This window comes from Pan troglodytes, chromosome 19, assembly GCF_028858775.2.
Source record: "Pan troglodytes isolate AG18354 chromosome 19, NHGRI_mPanTro3-v2.0_pri, whole genome shotgun sequence".
Taxonomy (NCBI): Eukaryota; Metazoa; Chordata; class Mammalia; order Primates; family Hominidae; genus Pan; species Pan troglodytes.
Window position 1 is genome coordinate 65468180 of NC_072417.2, and position 22429 is coordinate 65490608.

A 22429-nucleotide genomic window follows, 5' to 3' on the forward strand; every position below is an offset into this window, starting at 1 on the left:
TCATAGCCCTAAATACCTATATCAAAAAGTATGAAAGAGCACAAACAGACAATCTAAGATCACACCTCAAGGAACTAGAGAAACAAGAGCAAACCAAACCCAAACCCAGCAGAAGAAAGGAAATAACCAAGATCAGAGCTGTATTATTCTGTTTTCATGCTGCTGATAAAGACATACCTGAGACTGGGCAATTGATAACAAAAAGAGATTCAATGGACTCACAGTTCCATGTGGCTGGGGAGGGCTCACAATCCAGGCGGAAGGTGAAAGTCACATATCACATGGTGGCAGACAAGAGAAGAGAGATTGTGCAGAGAGACTCCTGTTTTTAAAATCATCAGATCTTGTGGACTTATTCATTACGATGATAACAGCGTGGGAAAGACCTGCCCCCATGATTCAGTTACCTCCCACTGGGTCCCTTTCATGACACGTGGGAATTAAAGTTGAGATTTGGGTGGGGACACAGCCAAACAGCATCATTCTGCCCCGACCCTTCCCAAATCTCATGTCCTCACATTTCAAAACCAATCATGCCTTCCCAACAGTCCCCAAAAGTCTTAACTCATTTAATCATTAACTCAAAAGTCCACAGTCCGAAGTCTCATCAGAGATAAGGCAAGTCTCTTCCACCTTATCAGCCTGTAAAATCAAAAGCTAGTTAGTTGCTTCCTAGATACAATGGGAATACAGGCATTGGGTAAATACAGCCATTCCAAATGGGAAAAATTGGCCAAAACAATTGGCCATGCAAGTCTGAAATCCAGCGGGGCAGTCAAATCTTAAAGCTCCAAAATGATCTCCTTTGACTCCAGGTCTCACACCCAGGTCACACTGATGCAAGAGGTGGGCTTTCACAGCCTTGGGCAGCTCCACCCCTGTGGCTTTGCAGGGTATAGCCCCCATCCTGGCTGCTTTTATGGGCTGGCAATGAGTGTCTGCAGCTTTTCCAGGCACACAGTGCAAGCTGTCAGTGGATCTACCATTCTGAGCTCTGGAGGATGATGGCCCTCTTCTCATAGCTCCACCAGGCAGTGCCCCAGTAAGGGCCCTGTGTGGGGGCTCCAACCACACATTTCCCTTCTGCACTGCCCTATCAGAGGTTCTCCATGAGGGCCCCACCCCTGCAGCAAATATCTGCCTGGGCATCCACGTGTTTCCATCCTCTGAAATCTAGGTGGAAGTACTTAAACTCCAATTCTTGACTTCTGTGCACTTGCAGGCTCAACACCACATGGAAGCTGCCAAGGCTTGGGGCTTGCACCCTCTGAAGAAACAGCCCAAGCTGTATGTTGGCCCCTTTCAGACCCGGCTAGAGTGGCTGGAACACAGGGCACCAAATCTCTAGGCTGCACAAAGCTCAGGGACCCTGGGCCCAGCCCACCAAACCATTTTTTCTTGCTAAACCTCCAGGCCTGTGATGGGAGGGGCTGCTGCAAAGGTCTCTGACATGCTCTGGAGACATTTTCCCCATTGTCTTGATGGTTACCATTTGGCTCCTCCTTACTTATGTAAATTTCCTCAGCCAGCTGAATTTCTCCTCAGAAAAGGGGACTTTCTTTTCTATCGCATTGTCAGGCTGCAAATTTCCCAAACTTTTATGCTCTTTTTCCTTTTTAAAACAGAATGCCTTTAACAGCACCCATGTCACCTGTTGTATTCTTTGCTGCTTATAAATTTATTTCACCAGATACCCTAAGTCATCTCTCTCAAGTTCAAAGTTCCACAAATCTCTACGGCAGGGGCAAAATGCTGCCATTTGCTAAAATGCCGTCTCTTTGCTAAAACACAACAAGAGTCACCTTTGTTCCAGTTCCCAACAAGTTCTTCATCTCCATCTGAGACCACGTCAACCTGGATTTCATTGTTCATATCATTATCAGAATTTTGGCCAAAGCCATTCAGCAAGTCTCTAGCAGGTTCCAAACATTCCCACATTTTCCTGTCTTCTTCCGAGCCCTACAAACTGTTCCAACCTCGGCCTGTTACCCAGTTCCAAAGTCACTTCCACATTTTCTGGTATCTTTTCAGCAGTGCCCCATTCTACTGCTACCAATTTACTGTATTAGTCCATTTTCATGCTGCTGATAAAGACATCTCCAAGACTGGGCAAGGTGCAAAAGAAAGAGATTTCATAGAGTCACTGTTTCATGTGGCTGGGGAGGCCTCACAATCATAGTGGAAAGTGAAAGGCACGTCTCACATGGCAGCGGAGAAAATAAGAGAGCTTTTGCAGGGAGATTCCCATTTTTAAAACCATCATATCTTGTGAGACTTATTCACTAACATGAGAACAGCACAGGAAAGACCTGCCCCCATGATTCAAGTACCTCCCACTGGGTCCCTCCCACAACACATGGGAATTCAAAATGAGATTTGTGTGGAGACACAGCCAAACCATATGAAGAGCAATACTAAATGAAATTGGAGCAAAAAAAAAAAAAAAAAAAGATAAATGAAACAAAAAGCTGGTTCTTTGAAAAGATAAATAAAATTGATAGACCATTAACAAGATTAACCAAGAAAAGAGAGAAAATCCAAATAAGTTTAATAAAAACAAAACAGGAGATATTACAACTGACATCACAGAAATACAAAAGATCATTCAAGGCTAGTATGAACACCTTTACGTGCATAAACTACAAAACCTAGAAGAGATGGATAAATTCCTAGAAAGATACAACCCTCCCAGCTTAAATCAGGAAAAGTTAGATATCCTGAACAGACCAATAACAAGCAGCAAGATTGAACTGGTAATTTAAAAATTACTAACAAAAAAAAAGTCAAGTACCAGACAGATTCATGGCAGAATTCTACCAGACATTCAAAGAAGAATTGGTACCATTCCTAATGACACTATTCCACAAGATAGACAAAGAGGCAACCCTCCCTGTAAATCATTGTATGAGGCCAGTATTACCCTAATACCAAAACCAGGAAAGGACATAACCAAAAAAAACTACAGACCAATATGCCTGATGAACACAGATGCTAAAATATTTAACAAAATACTAGCTAACCAAATCCAGCAACATATCAAAAAGATAATCCACCATGATCAAGTGGGTTTCATACCAGGGACGCAGGAATGGTTTAACATAGGAAAGTCAATAAATGTGATACACCACATAAACAGGATTAAATACATAAATCACATGATCATCTCAATAGATGCAGAAAAAGCATTCAGTGAAATCCAGCATTCCTTTTTGATTAAAACTCAGCAAAATCAGTATAAGGGGACATACCTCAATATAATAAAAGCCATCTATGACAAATTCACAGCCAACATGAAATCTCTACATTTGATTTTTGCACATTCTCTCTGTTTCTCTTATTTCCTGATTCATAAAAACTTTTTAAAAAGAAATATTACATTCATAACCTGTGTTTAATAAACTGGAGAGCAACTATTATTTCATTACCTTTGAAGTTTAATTATAGAGAAAAATAATCATCCCATGAAAATCTGAATACTCTAAATTAGTGCTAATTTATTTTGTCTAAGGCATATAGATTTTGTTACCTCACTGTGCTTTTGTTATTTTTTTAACTAATTGTTAGTAGTGTCTTTTTATTCTATTTGATCAGTTTCATCATATAGTAGTGTCATATCTTGAGGACAGTGATAGAGAAGGTGTGAAGGCTTTGGAGTCAGCTCTATTTTTACTGCATGATTCTGAGAAAAGGACTGTGTTCAATCTAATGGGAGAATGAATTTTGTAAGGCTTAGCTGTAATGTAGCTCAAAGCACATGATAGATGTTCTAGTCAAGATAAGTATTCAGAGCTAGCATTTAATGGCCAATTTGTGTTAAGCAATGTGCAGCTTACAAGTGTCATTTTACCTAATCATTAGAACAACTTAGCAAGGCAAATAAACTTATTATCCTCATTTTAAAGATAAAGCAACTAAGACTCATAGATATTTAATATTTTGCCCTAGACTATATAACTGATACCTGATGATATAATTAGTGAATTGAGGATTTGAACTCAGAAAGTCTGATCCTTCAGCCTGTGGTTTTAACCTGTTACCTTTTCTATATTTTGTTATCTAGATATTACTCTTATTATTAGATAATTTTATGCAAGAAAACTTAGGCTTTAGATCACAAATTCTCTTTTAATAATTCTGAAACAGGATAAAAATATTGTTCTAGGCATGTTCTCTACCTCCCAGTTTTGAGTATATTTTTGCCAGCAATAAGTTCTCTTTTAAGAATTCTGAAACAGGATAAAAATATTGTTCTAAGAATGTTCCCTACCTCCAAGTTTTCAGTAATTTTTGGCCAGAATTCTTCCAAATCCTCTGCATAAGTAATTTGTATCTTTCCCCTCTTCTCCCTCTTCTTCCTCCTCCTTTTCTCCTTCTTGTCCTTGTTCATCCTCCTCTTCTCCTTCTCATCCTTGTTCTTCCTCTTTCTCTCCATCTCTCTGACTGTGTCTCATTCTCCTTATACTCTCCCTCCTTCTTCCTCACTTTCCCATTCTTGTCAGAACTATCTGCCTGTCTTAAGTGTATTTAGCCACAAGCTATGATTCTAGACTATGCAGAGCTACCTGGAGTAGAGGCATTTGTTCTTGCTGAGCTCTAGATTGTGTTCATAACTACCTCCATCACTCTGATACTTCCTATTCCCCAGCATAAACAGTAGAAATATGCACATTTAATACACACACACACACACACACACACACACACACACACACACACAAGCAGAATCATGAAAGAAGCAGTTCTGAGGATGAATTAGAGCCACTGATTTAAACGTGGAATTACTGAAAACAGGAGACACCCTAAGTCAGCTACTTATACAAAGCAGGGGTATTTCTAACAGGACAGTCGGTAAAAGTTGCCTTCTCCCCTTGCTCCTTTTCTTTTTGCCTTCCTCAACTTCTCCAGGTGATTTTTTTTTCCCTTAAAGAAGCTCAATTCTTCCCTAGAGGTTACCACTCTATACCATTGGTTTCCCCAGCTGGTTGATTAAAATAATCCTTTTTCAATTTCCCCAACATAAAGAGTTAGCTCTCCTCCACCTTACCCTTGAGGTCAAAGAATAGGTGGCCGATGCAGTTTGAAAAAGTTTCATAGCATTTCTAAGTAATTGCAGCTCTCAATGGCCGGGCGCGGTGGCTCACGCCTGTAATCCCAGTACTTTGGGAGGCCAAGGCGGGTGGATCACAAGGTCAGGAGATCGAGACCATTCTGGCTAACACAGTGAAACCTCGTCTCTACTAAAAATACAAAAAAAATTAGCCGGGTGTGGTGGCGGGCACCTGTAGTCCCAGCTACTCAGGAGGCTGAGACAGGAGAATGGCGTGAACCCGGGAGGCGGAGCTTGCAGTGAGCGGAGATCGCGCCACTGCACTCCAGCCTGGGCGACAGAGCAAGACTCCGTCTCAAAAAAAAAAAAGGAAAGAAAAAGAAATTGCAACTCTCCTTCTTGCTGCCCCAGTCACTTGAATCACAGTTCTACATTTTAAAAAAGAAAACTTTTTTCACTTTATTTCTTGATAAAAGAATCTAACATAGCACTGTCTTCAATCAGCACCCTACTAGTGATTGTACAGAAATAAATGAAGGAAGAAAATCTGTAGGGCCTTGGGAACATTCTTTGGTTCTTGGACAAAATAATTCTTGTGCAAATGGTTACACTAAAGATTTCTTCTATTTAGGATCCTAGAAAGTTAAGAGTTAGAAAAAAGCATGATATCATTTAGCTCGATGAATCCATTTTAGAGATTAGCAAATGAAGTTCCAGCCAAAGGAAATAACTTGTTTTACCGTGTGCCAGATACGACTGGTGACTAAGACAGGGCAAGAGTCCAGTTTTTCTAGTTCAAAACAATTTTGTACAGGTCAGAGGAGTCTTTCTGAGAAATACGCTGGTATATCAGCAAGTTGCTAGTATCTTTCCCTGCTCACTTCTCTTTTTGAAGTGTTGGGAAGACTTATTTTGGCACTAGGGCATGAGAGCATCATCTTCTCATCCAATATTGCTCTGTTCACCTGTAACTCAGGTTTCAGAAAATATGATCCTCATGTTTTTCCTGTACTTGTATTAACTGCATCATACTTTATATCCTAAAGTAAAATAAGTCTTCACTTTGATAATTGGTTGACTACTTGAGATATTTAATCCCAAAAGTCTCCTAAAGGTTTTTGCCTGTTCTGAATAGCAACATGCAACACCTCCTTATAATAATCCTAAGGCAATAAGAGTCCGACCAAGTACCGGAAAGAAGAGGGTGCAGTCAGAGAGAGTCTGAAGACAAATTATAAGATAAAATCTTGTGCACCTCACTGTTTAGTCTCAATGTTTAGACTCCATTAAATTAATATGCAGGAACATCGAAGGGGCATCAATTGTAGATGGAAAGTTAAAGAAGGACCAGACAAATGACTGTGTGTATGCACATGAGAATATTACAGGTTTAGTTTTGAAGCCTGGCTTTGTCCTTGGGCTGCTGTAGGACCTTGGGCAAGGATCTTAAGCTCCCCAGGTAAGAAATAAATGTTAGCACTTATTACTATAATAATAATAATTATTAAATAATTTGTACTCAAGAAAGACAGATTGAGAGGTTTTCTGACTTCGGTTTAAATCCTAAATCTTTACTGTTTGATGTCATTGTAGTTAAGTAGATGGTTTCCAGGTGTGTGTGTGTGTGTGCATATGTGTGTGTGTTTTAACCAAAGCTTTGCTTTGTAATGAATGACAGCGTGCTCCTTGTTTACATTGTTTAGAATGGTGCTAATATTTATTTTAGTGCCTTTAATATTATTTTGTTCAATCATTTCCTGAATTAATATTTGTTTACAAGGACTGATAATTTTATACCTTTGTTCAGAACGACAGAAATCTCAAAAGTTTTACAACATCTATACCTACAGGATGTCAGATTATCCACCCTTAGATATAAATACATGCACATACCTGGGTAGGTATTTCCAGGTGTGAAAGCACAAGTGGAGCATTTTGGAAATCTAGTTGACTTGGTCAGGCTATTAGGACTGCCATTCAACCCGGAACAAAGACTCAACAATTGGTATTTAGTACACATTAAAGAATGCATGAAAAATGATCATCTTTATCTTTGATTCTCCCTTTTCACCTAAATGACTACAATACCCAACTTTATCCAGTGCTATATGTCTCTCATACAGACAAGTCTAGCCATGATTTGACACTGGATTTGGACTACAGGACCTGTGACTTTCTAGGCATTGTACAAATACTGAACTAGATTTGTACATCTACAGATTGAAAGCCAGGATGTGATAAAGTTCTGGTTACAAATTTACAGAATGGCGAAGATACAAAGGATAGAAGAAGTCAAAACAAAACAAAACGAAACGAAAAAGACCATCTATCTCCTTCAGGGATTTCAGCCTTCAGATGTAGAAATTCAAGCTTTGAACGATGAACAGGGAATGCTGGAGAAGCCTGAAAGGGCTGAGTCTTCTATTGATAAGACGGATAACTAATAAGTATAACTTTACTTGGTGGTCCACATAAGACATTCATGAAACTCACTATTCCTCACTCCAGGTGATATCAACAGCACAGCAGAAATACATTCCTATTCTTGGAGCCATAGAGGGAGAGGATGCCTTCTTATTGCTCTTTTCTGCCTACTTAGAAGTTCTTGTAGTCTTCCTGAGAATCTGACACCTTTGAGATTCTAACAGAAGCAGCTTTCCAAGGCTGTTTCCAGAGGTCAACCATAATTCAGTGCCAGCCTTTTGCTTTGCAATTATATTAAGCCTCAAAAAATGAAAGTTGAGCTATTTTACCCTCCTGTCCAGTCTTTGCAAATTCTTCCAGTGGCTCCCCTATTGTCCAACTCCTTGTATGGCTGTCAAAGCCTTTCACATCTTTCTTTTGCTCATCTCTTATATATTTGGTGGCATTCTTTATTGACCCTGCACTCAACCACTCTCAGCCTCTTGCAGTTCTGTCAACTCATGATTTCATACCTGTTTTGTGCTGTTTCTCTCTCTTTTTTAAATTTTACTTTAAGTTCTAGGGTACATGTGCACAACGTGCAGGTGTGTTACATATGTATACATGTGCCATGTTGTATTGACCCTGCACTCAACCACTCTCAGCCTCTTGCAGTTCTGTCAACTCATGATTTCATACCTGTTTTGTGCTGCTTCTTTTTTTTTTATTTTACTTTGAGTTCTAGGGTACATGTGTACAATGTGCAGGTTTGTTACATATGTATACATGTGCCATGTTGGTGTGCTGCACCCATTAACTCATCATTTACATTAGGTATATCTCCTAATGCTATCCCTCCCCCCTCCCCCCATCCCACAACAGACCCCGGTATGTGATGTTCCCCACCTTGTGTCCAAGTGTTCTCATTGTTCAATTCCCACCTATGAGTGAGAACATGCGGTGTTTGGTTTTTTGTCCCTGCGATAGTTTGCTGAGAATGATGGTTTCCAGCTTCATCCATGTCCCTACAAAGGACATGAACTCATCCTTTTTTATGGCTTCATAGTATTCCATGGTGTATATGTGCCACATTTTCTTAATCCGGTCTATCATTGATGGACATTTGGGTTGGTTCCAAGTCTTTGCTATTGTGAATAGTGCCACAATAAACATACGTGTGCATGTGTCTTTATAGCAGCATGATTTATAATCCTTTGGGTATATACCCAGTAATGGGATTGCTGGGTCAAATGGTATTTCTAGTTCTAGATCCTTGAGGAATCGCCACACTGTCTTTCACAGTGGTTGAGCCAGTTTACAGTGCCACCAACAGTGTAAAAGTGTTCCTATTTCTCCACATCCTCTCCAGCACCTGTTGTTTCCTTACTTTTTAATGATTGCCATTCTAACTGGTGTGAAATGGTATCTCATTGTGGTTTTGATTTGCATTTCTCTGATGGCCAGTGATGATAAGCATTTTTAAATATGTCTGTTGGCTGCATAAGTGTCTTCTTTTGAGAAGTGTCTGTTCATATCCTTCGCCCACTTGTTGATGGGGTTGTTTGTTGTTTTCTTGTAAATTTGTTTGAGTTCTTTGTAGATTCTGGATTTTAGCCATTTGTTAAATGAGTAGATTGCAAAAATTTTCTCCAATTCTGCAGATTGCCTGTTGACTCTGATGATAGTTTCTTTTGCTGTGCAGAAGCTCTTTAGTTTAATTAGATCCCATTTGTCAATTTTGGCTTTTGTTGCCATTGCTTTTGGTGTTTTAGACATGAAGTCCTTGCCCATGCCTATGTCCTGAATGGTATTGCCTAGGTTTTCTTCTAGGGTTTTTATGGTTTTAGGTCTAACATTTAAGTCTTTAATCCATCTTGAATTAATTTTTGGTATAAGGTGTAAGGAAGGGATCCAGTTTCAGCTTTCTACATATGGCTAGCCAGTTTTCCCAGCACCATTTATCAAATAAGGAATCCTTTCCCCATTTCTTGTTTTTGTCAAGTTTGTCAAAGATCAGATAGTTGTAGATGTGTGGTATTATTTCTGAGGGCTCTGTTCTGTTCAATTGGTCTATCTGTCTGTTTTGATACCAGTACCATGCTGTTTTGGTTACTGTAGCCTTGTAGTATAGTTTGAAATCAGGTAGCATGATGCCTCCAGCTTTGTTCTTTTGGCTTAGGATCGACTTGGCAATGCGGGCTCTTTTTTGGTTCCATATGAACTTTAAAGTAGTTTTTTGCAATTCTGTGAAGAAAGTCATTGGTAGCTTGATGGGGATGGCATTGAATCTATAAATTACCTTGGGCAGTATGGCCATTTTCACGATATTGATTCTTCCTATCCATGAGCATGGAATGTTCTTCCATTTGTTTGTGTCCTCTTTTATTTCGTTGAGGAAGTTCTGGCCAGGGCAATCAGGCAGGAGAAAGAAACAAAGGGTATTCAATTAGGAAAAGAGGGAGTCAAATTGTCCCTGTTTGCAGATGACATGATTGCGTATTTGGAAAACCCCATTGTCTCAGCCCAAAATCTCCTTAAGCTGATAAGCAACTTCAGCAAAGTCTCAGGATACAAAATCAATGTGCAAAAATCACAAGCATTCTTATACACCAATAACAGACAAACAGAGAGCCAAATCATGAGTGAACTCCCATTCACAATTGCTTCAAAGGGAATAAAATACCTAGGAATCCAACTTACAAGGGATGTGAAGGACCTCTTCAAGGAGAACTACAAACCACTGTTTGTGCTGTTTCTCTTTAGAAATTCTTTCCCACCCATGTTCATCAACTTCTAGTCATTTCTTACTCTCAGTGTTAGTGTGATCTTCCCCAGTAAGTCCTTCCCACAGAAGGAAATGAGTAGTCCCTCTTTTGGTTCTCTTATGGTCCCAAAACATAGAACCATCGTAGCCCTTACAATTATTAACCATATCATCTTTGTTTATATGTTTGTCTTCCCTACTATGCTGTACCTTTCTTGAGTGAAAGATTAAATCTATATCCTTTTATAGTAGAGTCCACAGAGAATATGAATCAAATTTCTTCAGTTCCGCCCCAAACTTATTATAAATCAAGTTATGTGGAGAGGTTGAAGAAAATCTCAGAATCTGCATTTTAACAATTACCAGATAATTTTAATGCAAACGAGTTAGAGCAACACTGAACTATATTGTTTATTTCTGTACTCAGTTTGTCTAGCATAGTGCTTGCAATACTTGTTTGAGTGAATGTTATATGAAAGAGAAGATGAATGGATAAGACATCTCAAGTATATTCATATGTAATCCCTGTGTGATGTGGAGGACTCCCTGTCCCTTTGTAAAATTCCCTAGTTAAAATCAGATCTAACTACAGATTTCCTGCTCTGTAGAAGTCTAAAGACCTTGCCAGTAGTAACAATTCTTGAGGGCCTCTGCTCTTACAGTCTGTAATGATTAATTTTATGTGTCAACTTGACTAGATTAAGGGACTCTTTTAGATGGTAAAGCATTGTTTATGGATGTGGCTGTGAGCATGTTTCCAGAAAAGATTGGCACTAGAGTCAGTGGACTGAGTAAAGAAGATCTGTCCTCTCCCAATGTGGACAGGTACAGTAAAGTCAGCTGAGGGCCCACATAGAACAAAACAACAGAATGAAAGGCCAGTTCTTGTTTGTTTGCTTTCTTTCTCTCTTTCTTTTTCTTTCTTTCTTTCTTTCCTTTCTTTCTTTTTCTTTTCTTTTCCTTTCTTTCTTTCTTTTTCCCTCTTTCTCTTTCTTTCTCTTTCTCTCTCTCTTTCTCTTTCTCTTTCTCTCTCTCCCCTCTCTCTCTCCCCTCTCCCCTCTCTCTCCTGGATTTGGGTCACTGATATTCTCCTGCTCTTGGGCATCAGAACTTCAGATTCTCAGGCCTTCAGCCTCAGACTGAAAGCTCCACAGTTGCCTTCCCTGGTTCTGAGGCCTGCAGACTGAGACTGAGCCATGCTATTGGCTAGGCTGGTTCTCCAGCTTGCAGACTATCACAGGACTTCTTGGCCTCCATAATTATGTGAGCCAATTCCTCTAATGAATCCCTGCTCATATATCTACATCGATGTAATGTATATCTCTATATTTGTATCTGTATCTATAGCTGCATCTATATCTATATCTATCCATATCCTATTGGCTCTGTCTCTTTAGAGACATGGTCCCTGATGCTTCCCACTCTGTTGTTGGTACAAGTACATTCTGTTTTGTTCCACATCATCCCAGACACAAAAAATCAATTATTCTATCAGTTTCTATGAGAAATACATTTACATGTAGCATTTTGTGTTTAGTAGATTTGCTGAAGATTATGGATGTTATGGAAAAGGAGTCACACCATGGAAATCTTTTAATTTCTTCTCTCCTGACAAGATTTTATCCTTATTAAGCATAGTTTTTATCCTTATTAAGCATAGCTTTTAATCTCTCTTCAGTACTCACCTTGAAACATACCCAGTTAAACTCACCCAACCAATGTCAACTCTAGTTGCTCAGTAAACAACATAGGCTGTTTCATTGATCCCCCATCCTAAGGTAATTGAAAGTTCATTTTTTGGTACAGACTTAATTCTTTCACACTTCTACACACCCTGCAGGATTGATAGAGAGAACTTTCTTTGAATCACGTGGCTTAATTCTCCATGGTGCCCTAGAGTACACAGAAGGGGTGGTTCAGCAGGTAAAGAGTTAAACCTTGCAAGGTTCACATATGGAGCAGCTTAGCCAAAAGTCCAAGCTTGGGTTCTTTGTTGGTAGGAAGAATGAGGGGGGAAAAGACAGGAACATAGCAAATCCATGTCTTGTCTAACAGGATGCTGAGCCTTCTGTTCTATTTTCAACTCTCATTTCTTGCACACTCCTCAATTGAATTCTTGTCAGGTTTTCCTTGCATTTGGCTGAACCCGGAAATCCAGATATGCACATCATAAGTTGATGAGTCCAGACGTTTAGTGCAAATTAGTTTACTCGTCGCTTTGACTGACTCTGTTTAATTCACAAGGCCAGTAAGCCCTGGAGTGCCCCAGACACAGAGGTAATTTGGAACACATAAAGGAAAGCTAGCCTTGGGTTGGATTGGTTGTCATGGTGATATTGTGGGCCATTGAGATACCTGCACTTGACCATACTATAGGGAAAAACTATTTTCAAAGCTTAAAGCTAAACTTTTTATCATTCTGTATTACTGTTATTATTGTTACTTTATTCAATGAGGCATAAGAAAACACATTAGGCAGTTATACAGACTGGAGTTTAAATCCATTTCTGCTACTCACTAATCTGTGACTCTGGCAAACTAACCTACCTATAACTCAGTTTTTGCATTTTACAAAGGTGATAATAATAGCATCTAGATTATTAGACTTAATGAGGGTTTAATAAGATAAATGCATTAAAAGCGCATGGCAGGTTGCTAATAAATAACTGACTCCTGTTCCTCTCCATTGTCCTTGTCCTCTTTAGTTCTGAGATTATTTTATCAATTAGGCCTATCATTCATCTATGAAAGTTTATGCTCAGGCATAGAGATATCTAAGGAGGAGGAGTACACATGTATGTGTGTGTGTGTATGTACATAAACATATATACAGGAAGCAGAGGGATTACCTTTTCCTTTGTTTCAAAACATATTTGAACACAATAGAATAATGGTGGTTAGGTGGTTAGTTTTATTTATTGTACTGTGTGTTGTTTATAGTTTTCAAAATGATTTCATGGCTAGTATTTCATTGATTTTACAATAACTCTCCAAATTAGGTAATGTAGGAGTTGTTTCTGTTTTATAGAAGGAGAACAGAGGGTCTCAATGGCTTTCCCAAGTTCATTCTTCAAGGAAGGGATAGAAAGAACTCAATGTATTTCTAACCAGTGACACTTACTCACACTTGGATGTGAGGTGTGATATTTTTTATTTAGTTTAGATTAAACCTAGTTCAGTTCTCCTTCCACCAAGGTTGGCAGGCAGTACAGCAACAGTCATCTTTCAAGGTTGCTTTCCCTTTCTTTGGATAAAACAAAGACTCCTGAGATAGGGTCATGACATTTTGCCATAGTGGTCACTAATGCCATTGCCAGTTGCCCAGGCTTCGTGATCTTGAGGGCAGGAAGCTCCCTTGGTACACCATTCCCTCCTGCATTAGTTCAGACATGGGAACTGTTTGCCTGATCTCTCAAGGCCTTTCCTCAGTGGCCACTATCACAGACTTCCACATAGGTTATCTATTGCTGTCAAACAAACTACCCCAAAACTTGCTTCTGCTGAGATGACTCAAATGGCTGGAGCTGGAACAATGAGGGGCCTGGCTCGGCCTCTCTCTCTGTCCGTCTCTTTTTTCCTGTCTCTATCTGACTTCTTCCTTACATAGCTGTATTGGGCTTTCACACAGCAGAAGCAGCTTCCAGGTCATCAGGACTCTGGGTTCCAAATATGTTCCAAGAACAGGTGGTAGAACATGTTCCTAAAGTGTGAACCTAAAATTTGAGACATCACTTTCTATTGGTCAAAGCAGCCCCACAACTTGCCCAGATTCAAGAGAAGAAGGCATAGATCATACCACTAGGTGGGAGGAGTGTCCAAAAATTTGCATCAGTCTTTAATTTGCTATACCATGTTTCTGAGATTCTCTGACCTATAGGAAATTACATTCCACTTTGCTTAGATGTCTACTCACCATAAATGAGGTATCTTTGAAGCACATTTATCTTTGAAGAATAATGCCTTCATTTTAACACCTCATCCTTTGTCTCATGGTGAATGAGATTTAACCTCTTATTAGGAAGTAGCTGATAATCACATAGCTAGGTGTCATTTCCTAAAACTGCAAAAGGTCCTCTCACTTCTCTGTGTTGGGGCTGTCAGCAGGAGATGTTTTTATGTGTTGTGATAAGTAAAATGATTCTTCTAAATTAGGCTCCCATGCCTCAGCCCAGCAAGACTTAATCATCTGAGTTTTTATATTGTGATAATTTTTGTTTTAAATCCTCTTGTTAGATGTAAGTATTATGAGTACTGACTGAATGAATGGGTAAATGAATGAATGAGAGTAAGCAGTGCTGAAGGGATGCACATCTGTCTTTTCTAACAAGAATAGCATTAATTTACAGTGTTAGGTACTAAGTCTCTTGTCTATGTCAACATGGACCTCACCCTGTCCTCAAGCTGCTTATATTTTCATAGTTTACTAATGTAAAACACGTAAAATCAGGTGTGAGGTTCTCAATGCAGACTTCCAAGAAATGGCAGCTGGCTTTGTTTTCTCTCCTATAATAAGACTTTAAATGCCAACTCACTGTGATAATGAAGTCATTGTTAATTCTTAGATGGTAATCCCTCAGGCAAATCTGTTTAAAGCACTAATTTCTGAGATAGCTCAAAACAGACAACAAATTCTACTTTTCATAAAAATTCAATGGAACACTGAGCCAAAGGCAGGACAGATGTTGCCCTTATGAAATGATCAGTGGAACACTTGCTAAAAGTTCATTTATAGGTACATTATTTTGTGTAACATGCTTGTTAGTAATGCTCAGAATGTCTCACTAATGAGCTGTTTCAGTTGTTTCTAGATCTTGAGTGGAACCGTGAAATCTGCATTCTTAACAAGCTCCTTAGAGGATTCTGTTGCACACGAATGTTTGAGACAGTATATTGAACATGCACACTCATCCACATATATATTAAATTGGTGCAAAAGTAATTGCTGTTTTGCCATCACTTTCAATGGCATCACTTTCAGTCAGGCACCAACCTAATACATATATAGTTGCACAAATAAATAGATGCCAGTGTTTTCCAAAAACATAGAAAGGGGCCAAGGGAAGGTGAAGTGGGATGGTGAAAGGCTGATGGAGAAAAGAATAATATCTAACTAACCTGATCTTCTGACTTTAATTTTATCCTCTCTCTATTCCATTTTCCTTTATGCCAGGATAAATACTTTTTTAAACTACAAATCTAGTCACACACTTTTGCACAGAATCTTCAATAGTGATAGTTTCTTACTACATGTGGAAGGAAGTCTAAATAACCGATCATGTTTATTTATTGGGACACTTCCCACTTTCTGAGACCCATTTTTAAAATTTTTTATTTTAATTTTTGTGGGTACATAGTAGGTACATAGTACATACATATTTTATGTGGGTACATAGTATTAAAAAGTATTTTAATTTTTGTGGGTACATATATATATGGGGTCCATGAAATGTTTTGATACAGGCATGCAATGAACAATAATCACATAATAGAAAATGGGGTAGCCATCTCCTCAAGCACTTATCCTTTATATTACAAACAATCCAATTATACTATTTTAGTTAAATGTACAATTAAGTTACCATTGACTACAGTCACCCTATTGTGCTATATAATAGTAGGTCTTATTCTTTCTACGTTTTTCATACCCATTAACCATCCCCATCCCCACCTCCCCAGCCCCCGACTACCCTTTCCAGCCTCTGGTAACCATCCTTCTGCTCTCTATGTTCAATTGTTTTGATTTTTAGATTCCACAAATAAATGAGAGCATGTGATATTTGTCATGGTGTATTTAACTTAATGTAATGATCTCCAGTTTCATCCATGTTGTTGCAAATGACAGGATCTCATTCTTTTTTATGGCCGAATAGTACTTCATTGTGTATGTACCACATTTTCTTTATCCATTCATCTGGTGATGGATACTTAGGTTGCTTCTAAATCTTAGCTACTGTAAACAGTGCTTCAAAGGCAGGACAAACATAGGAGAGCACATATGTCTCTGACATACTAATTTCCTTTTTTGGGGTACATACCCAGAAGTGGGATTGCTGGATTATATGGTAGCTCTATTTTTATTTTTTTGAGGAACCTTTAAACTGTTCTCCATAGTGGTTGTACTAGCAGCTTACATTCCCACCAACAATGTACAAGGCTTCCCTTTTCTCCACATCCTTGCTAACTTTTGTTATTGCCTATCTTTTGCATGTAAGCCATTTTAACTGAGGTGAGATGATATCTCACTGTAGTTTTGATTCACTCTGATGATCAACGATGTTGAGCACCTCTTAATATGTCTGTTTACCATTTGTATGTCTTCTTTTGAGAAGTGTTTATTCAGATCTTTTGCCCATTTTTGATCAGATTATTGCATTTTTTCCTATAGAGTTATTTGAGCTCATTATATATTCTGGCTATTAATCCCTTGTCAGATGGGTAGTTTCAAATATGTTCTCTCATTCTATGGATTGTCACTTCACTTTGTTGATTGTTTCCTTTGCTGTGCAGAAGCTTTTGGATGTGATCCAATTTGTCCATTTTTACTTTGGTCACCTGTGCTTGTGGGGTATTACTCAGGACATTTTTGCCCAGAAAAATGTCCTGCAGATTTTGTCTAATGTTTTCTTGTAGTAGTTTCAGAGTCTGTGGTCTTAGACTTAGTTATTTAATCCATTTTTGTTTGATTTTTGTATGTGGTGAGATAAAGGAGTCTATCTGCATATGGATATCCAGTTGTCCCAGTGCCATTTATTGAAGAGACCATCCTATCCCCAGTGTATATTCATGCTACCTTTGTCAAAAGTGAGTTCACTGTAGGTGTGTGGATTTGTTTCTGGGTTCTCTATTCTGTTCCATTGGTGTATGTGTCTGTTTTTATGCCAGTACCATACTGTTTTTGTTACCATAGCCCTGTAGTATAATTTGAAGTCAGGTAATGTGATTCCTCCAGGTTTGTTCTTTTTTCTTAGCACAGCTTTGGCTATTCTGGGTCTTTTGTGGTTCCATAGAAATTTTAGGATTGCTTTTTCTATTTCTGTGAAGAATTTCATCGGTATTTTGATAGAAACTGCATAGAATCTATAGATTGCTTTGTGTAATATGAACATTTTAACAACATTGATTCTTATCAATATGGAATATTTTCATATTTTTGGTGTCCTCTTCAATTTCTTTCATGAGTGTTTTATAGTTCTCATTACAGAGATCTTTCACTTATTTGAATAAAATTATTTGATATTTAATTTAATTTGTGGCTATTACAAATTATATTACTTTTTTATTACTTTTCCAGATTGTTTATGTTTTTAATACAGAAATGCTACTGATTTTTGTATGTTGTTTTTTTTATTTTATTATTATTATACTTTAAGTTTTAGGGTACATGTGCACAATGTGCAGGTTAGGTACATATGTATACATGTGCCATGCTGGTGTGCTGCACCCATTAACTCGTCATTTAGCATTAGGTATATCTCCTAATGCTATCCCCCCTCCCCCCACCCCACAACAGTCCCCAGAGTGTGATATTCCCCTTCCTGTGTCCATGTGTTCTCACTGTTCAATTCCCACCTATGAGTGAGAACATGCGGTGTTTGGTTTTTTGTCCTTGCGGTAGTTTACTGAGAATGATGATTTCCAATTTCATCCATGTCCCTACAAAGGACATGAACTCATCATTTTTTATGGCTGCATAGTATTCCATGGTGTATGTTGATTTTGTATCCTGCAACTTTACTGAATTTGTTTGAGTTCTAATAGTTTGTCTGTATAATCTTTAGGATTTTTCAAATATAAGATCATATCATCTGCACACAAGGATAATTTGACTTCTTTTATTCTAATATGGATGCCCTTTATATCTTTCTCTTGTCTGATTGCTCTAGCCAAGACTTTAAGTACTATTTTGAATAACAGCGGTAACAGTGGGCATGTTCCAGATCTTAGAGGAAAGGCTTTCATTTCCTCCCTATACAGTATGATACTAGCTGTAGGTCTGTCATATATGGCTTTTATTATATTGAGGTATGTTCCTTCTATAACCACTTTTTTAGTATTTTTATTAGGAAGGGATATTGAATTTTACCAAATGTTTTTTTCATTGATTGAAATGATCACATGGTTTCTGTCCTTCATTCTGTTGATGTAATGTATCACATTGATTGATTTGCATATGTTGAAGTATCCTTGCATCTCAGGGATAAATCCCACTTTGTTAGGATAAATGAGCAAATGTATCGTTGGATTCACTATTGAGGATTTTTGCATCAATAGTCTTCAGAGATATTGGCCTGTAGTTTTCTTTTTTCTTTTTTGTTTTGATGTGTCTTTGATTTTGGTATCAGGGTAATATTGGCCTCATATAATTAGTTTGGAAGTATTCCCTCCTTCTCTATTTTTTGGAATAGTTTGAGTAGGATTTGCATTAGTTCTTATTTAAATGTTTGGTAGAATTCAGGAATGAAGCCTCTGGATCCCAGGCTTTTTTTAACAGGAAAACTTTTTATTATGGCTTCAATCTCATTACTTGTTAATGGTCAGTTCAAGATGCATCATAAGATGGTTTACTTGATGGGCACTTATAGGTATTCATTTTTTTTCTTAATTATTTTATTTTATTATACTTTAAGTTCTGGGATACATGTGTAGAACATGTAGGTTTGTTACATACGTACACATGTGCCATGGTGGTTTGCTGCACCCATTAACCCGTCATCTACATTAGGTAGTTCTCCTAATGCTATCGCTGCCCTAGCCCCCACCCCGTGACAGGCCCAGGTGTGTGATGTTTCCCTCCCTGTGTCCATGTGTTCTCATTGTTCAACTCCCACTTATGAGTGAGAACATGCAGTGTTTGGTTGTCTGTTCTTGTGTTAGTTTGCTGAGAATGATGGTTTCTGGTTTCATCCATGTCCCTGCAAAGGACATGCAAAAGGATGAACTCATCCTTTTTTATGGCTGCATAGTATTCCATGGTGTATATGTGCCACATTTTCTTTATCCAGTCTATCATTGATGAGCATTTGGGTTGATTCCAAGTCTTTGCTATTGTGAATAGTGCTGCAGTAAACATATGTGTGCATGTGTCTTTATAGTAGTATGATTTAGAATCCTTTGGGTATATACCTAGTAATGGGATTGCTGGGTCAAATGACATTTTTGGTTGTAGATCCTTAAGGAGTCGCCACACTGTCTTCCACAATGGTTGAACTAATTTACACTCCCACCAACAGTGTAAAAACATTTCTATTTCTCCACATCTTCTCCAGCATCTGTTTCCTGACTTTTGTTTGTTTGTTTTTGTTTTTGGTTTTTTTTTTTTTGAGACAGAGTCTCGCTCTGTCGCCCAGGCTGGAGTGCAGTGGTGCAATCTCGGTTCACTGCAACCTCTGCCTCCTGGGGTTCACGCCATTCTCCTGCCTCAGCCTCCCAAGTAGCTGGGACTACAGGCACCTGCCACCATGCCTGGCTAATTTTTTTTTTTTTTGTATTTTTAGTACAGATGGGGTTTCACCGTGTTAACCAGGATGGTCCCGATCTCCTGACCTCATGATCTGCCTGCCTTGGCCTCCCAAAGTGCTGGGATTACAGGCTTGAGCCACCGCACCTGACCGTTTCCTGACTTTTTAATGATCGCCATTCTAACTGGTGTGAGATGGTATCTCATTGTGGTTTTGATTTGCATTTCTCTAACGACCAGTGATGATGAGCCTTTTTTGTCATGTTTGTTGGCCACATAAATGTCTTCTTTTGAGAGGTGTGTGTTCATATCCTTCACCCACTTTTTGATGGGCTTGTTTGTTTTTTTTCTTGTACATTTGTTTAAGTTCTTTGTAGGTTCTGGATAATAGCCCTTTGTCCGATGAAGAGATTGCAAAAATTTTCTCCCATTCTGTAGGTTGCCTTTTCACTCTGATGATAGTTTCTTTTGCTGTACAGAAGCTCTTTACCTATTTTGCTCTATCTCACAGGTTTTGGTATGTTGTGTTTCCATTATCATTTGTTTTAAGAAATTGTTCATTTTCTTTCTTAATTTCTTCATTGACTCACTGGTCATTCAGGAATGTATTGTTTAATTTCCATGTATTTACATAGTTTCCAAAATTCCTCTTATTACTGATTTTGAGTTTTATTCCACCGTGGTCAGAGAAGGTGCTTGATATTACTTCAGTTTTTTTCATTGTTTGAACACTTGTTTTGTGACCTAACATATGGCCTATCCATGAGAATAACTCATGTGCTGAGGAAAAGAATGTGTATTCTGCAGTTGTTAGATGAAATGCTCTGTAAATATCTAGTAGATCCATTTGGTATACAGTGCAGATTAAATCTGATTTTTTTGTTGTTGTTGATTTTTTGTTGGGAAGATCTGTCCAGTGCTGAAAGTGAGGTGTTGAAGTCTCCAACTATTATTGTATTGGGGCCTATCTCTCCCTTTAGCTCTAATAATATTTGCTTTATATATTTGGGCACAACTGTTTTGGGTGCATATATATTTAAAATTATTATATCATCTTCATTAATTGACTCATTTTTCATTACATAGTGACCTTCTTTGTCTCTTCCTATAGTTTTTGTCTTATAATCTATTTTGTCTGATATAAATATAGCTACTCCTGCTCCTTTTTTGATTTCTGTTGCCATGGAATATATTTTTCCATTTCTTTGTTTTCAGTCTATGTGTGTACTTACATGTGAAGTGTGTTTCTTGTAGACAACAGATCAATGGGCCTTGTTTTTTAAATCCATTCACTCAGTCTGTTTCTTTTGATTGGAGAGATTAGTCCATTTATATTCAATGTTATTGTTGATAAGTAAGGACTTATTCTTGCCATTTCAATATTTGTTTTCTGGTTGTTTTGTGGTCCCCTCTTCCTTCTTTCTTTCTTTTCTGTCTTCCTTTAATGGATGTAATTTTCTCTGGTGATACAATTTAGTTTGCTTTTTAGTTTTTGTGTTGTATGGTTTTTGATTTGAGGTTACTATGAACCTTGCAGGTATCATCTTATAATCCACTATTTTAAGTTGATAATAAATGTATACTGTATAAACAAACACACAAAAACAAAACTGATAAAAACTCTGTCTTAACTTTGTTCCCCTGCTTTTTAACTTTTTGTTGTTTCTATTTATATCTTATGGTACTGTCTGTGTCTTAAAAAGTTGTAGATATTATTTTTGGTCCGTTCATCATTTAGCTTTTCTATTTATAAGAAGAGTAGTTTATATACCAAAGTTACAGGGCTATAGTATTTTGGGTTTTTCTGTGTATCCAGCACAGTACTGGGTCTCATCCAAGGCCTGATATAACCACTCCCTATTACCAGTGAGTGTTTTACCTTCAGGTGATTACTTATTGCTCTTTAGTGTCTTTTCTTTAGCATTTCTTGTAGCACAAGTCAAGTGTTGATGAAATTCCTCAGCTTTTATCTGGGAATGTCTTTATTTCTCCTTCATGTTTGAAGGATATACAGTTCTAGGGTAAAATATTTTTCCTTCAGCACCTTAAATACGTCATGCCTCTCTCTCGGCCTGTAAGGTTTCCACTGAAAAGTCTGCTGCCAGAAGTATTGGAGTTCCATTGTATGTTATTTGTTTCTTTTCTCTTGCTGCTTTTGGGATCCTTTCTTTATTCTTGACCTTTGGTAATTTGATTATTAAATGAGTTGAGGTAGTCTTCTTTCGGTTAAATCTGCTGGCCATTCTATAACCTTCTTGTATTTGGATATCAATATCTTTCTTTAGGTTTGAAAAATTCTTTGTTATTATCTCTTTCAATAAGCTTTCTACCCCCATCTCTTTTTCTATCTCCTCTTTAAGGCCAATAACTCTTAGATTTGCCCATCTGAGGCTATTTTCTAGATGTAGGCATGCTTCATTTTTTTCTTTTTACTCTCTTTTCATTTGTCTCCTCTGACTGTGTATTTTCAAATAGTCTATCTTCAGGCTCACTAATTCTTTCTTGTTTGATCAATTCTGCTATTAAAATATTTTGATGCTTTACTCAGTATGCCAATTGCACTTTTCAGCTCCAGAATTTCTGCTGATTTTTTAAACTTATTTCAATCTCTTTGGTAAATTTATGTGATAGAATTGTGACTTATTTCTCTGTGCTATCTTGAATTCCTTTGAGTTTCCTGAACATTACTATTTTGGATTCCTGAACATTACTATATTTGGACAATTTATTAGGGCCCTAGGGCACTTTAGCCTACAGT